This window comes from Calidris pugnax, unplaced genomic scaffold, assembly GCF_001431845.1.
Source record: "Calidris pugnax isolate Ruff unplaced genomic scaffold, ASM143184v1 scaffold17, whole genome shotgun sequence".
Taxonomy (NCBI): Eukaryota; Metazoa; Chordata; class Aves; order Charadriiformes; family Scolopacidae; genus Calidris; species Calidris pugnax.
The window spans coordinates 8,509,941-8,511,949 of record NW_015090794.1 but is presented as its reverse complement, the minus strand read 5'-3'; the positions used below and the strand labels follow the sequence as shown (position 1 = coordinate 8,511,949).

The following is a 2,009-nucleotide window of genomic DNA, read 5'->3' as shown; positions in this document are numbered from 1 at the left end:
TCAGGCAGCTCCCTCGGGCTCTCCAGCGGCCGCTCCGAGCAGCCCTGGGGCTCTGCCAGCCTTCTCGGGGCGCACAGCGCTTTGTGACACGGCGCGGGTGTCACCGAGCTCCGAGGGCCGTTCCATCTTGCAGGTTGAAACCTGGGGGGGCCTCCGTCCGTACCCCCTATCCTAGGGCACGTTGTTTTGCCCAGGAAGAAGCAGTGCTCTCCCCTGCAGGGCAGCACGGTGCGTGTTGGGACCCAGAGGTCTAGACACGATGTGCCACTGTTTGCTTATAGTGCAGTGGGATTTGCCAGAGGCTCGCTCGGGATGGGCGGGTAGGTTTGCCTTCAGTCAGCAAAACGAAATAAATGTTTTACTTCAGATTGGTTCACGTGCATCAGTTGGTGACTGCAGGGAAACGCAGCCTTCTGAACCCAGGCACAGGCTCTGGGAGTCATCTCTTACGATTGCCTAGTGGTCTCTGCAGATGGTTTAGTCCAAATGGACAATATAGTGTCTCTCTCTTGGGTTTTGCTCTTCCCCTCAACTGTATTAACCTTTCATTAAAAGTGTAAAAGATGGGAGAGATCTTCCTCTGATTGTGATTTTTCTCCACTTTAAAGTGTTGAGTAACTTCTCAGATAACTTAGTTTTCTAATTTTTCCTTTCAGCCGTCTGGTCTCTCTGGCAAAAAAACTCCTTCTGAAATCCAGTGCTTTAAAATTGCACTGTGACCCATCATCTGTGCCAAGAATTTTGAACATAAATAATTATTTGTAATTAGGCACTGTATTTCACTATCCTGAGTCCTTAAATCAGCACAGATTTCTCATAGGTTGAATGCAAGACAAGTGCCATCGTTTCTTCTTCTCCAGATATATAACTGTGAAACGGCTTCTTAACCTTTTTTTTTTTCCACCATGGGGAAATAAAATACATATGTAGATATGTGCATTACATTCCAACATAGCTTGTCTCAGAAAGCTAGCATGACATTACATCCCAGCTAAACAAAGTAGAGGTAATTTTAAATAAATGGTCATTGTAAGTTAAATTTGTCTTCTCCTGATGTTTAAAATATACACAAATGTAAGTGCTAACTGTAGGGAGGTGAGGTACAGGCAGTGGAGCCACACATGGGGGACAGACACCAGACGGGGGTGTCCCAACAGGGTAAGATTGATGCTGCAAGTGCACGTGCACACAAAAAACTCTGCTCTTGCAAAAACTGATGGAACTAATTCTCAGCAGCTGCCCAGGAGGGTAAAGTTATTCCTGAGCATGAGAGATTGCAAGAGTGCTGCCAGAGTTCACCGCTGAGTTCAGCCTGGCTCAAGCACTAAATAAAGCCTATTTTTTGCCCCAATACCCCTGCAAGAAGAGCCCTGGCTGGCTCAGAGGAAGGGGGTGCTGAGGAAGAGATTTACTTTCCTTTCTGGTGCTTTTTGTGGGGAATGTTCTGTATAACCCCGGGAACAGGAAATGATCTGTTGGCCCCAAAAGAAAAATATTTGAACACGTACCTCGGTTTAAAATGTGGAAAGTCCTGCTGACATCAGTGAATCTAATCCATATGTTTGAAAGGAAACACAGACCCAAAGTGCTGTACTGAGCTGTGGTCTAAAACAGAGCCAATTTTTTCATAGGGAAGGTACAGTATAAATTTCTCAGATACATCTTACTGGCCAGTTCCTCCCACTCCAGACATTCAAATGTGCTTAAATGTTTGGATCCACTTCCACATAGCATTTTTTTCATTAGTTTCCCAAAGAAGATCATTACAGAGCAGTTAAGTACAGAAGTTGTACAAGTATGAAGCAGTGATGAGCATTTACCTGAGGTAAATATATTTGGAATGGAAAATGGGCAACAGCCTATGTATTAATGACCAACACCCAGAGGCCAAACACCTCAAATACCTTAACTGAATGTATTTTAAGATATTTTTTCTAGATTTTTTATTTAGGTGGACAGTTATTCAGAAGGTTGGGGGGGGGGGGGGGGTGTTGTGGGGGGTTTTTTTC

General features: G+C 44.8%; 1 protein-coding gene across 2 annotated transcripts in view; it reads left to right on the top strand.

The window, feature by feature from the left end:
• Positions 1-2,009, top strand: part of NUBP1 (nucleotide binding protein 1) — an 82,979-nt gene that overhangs the window by 72,714 nt on the left and 8,256 nt on the right. The gene's annotated exons all lie outside the window — the stretch shown is intronic.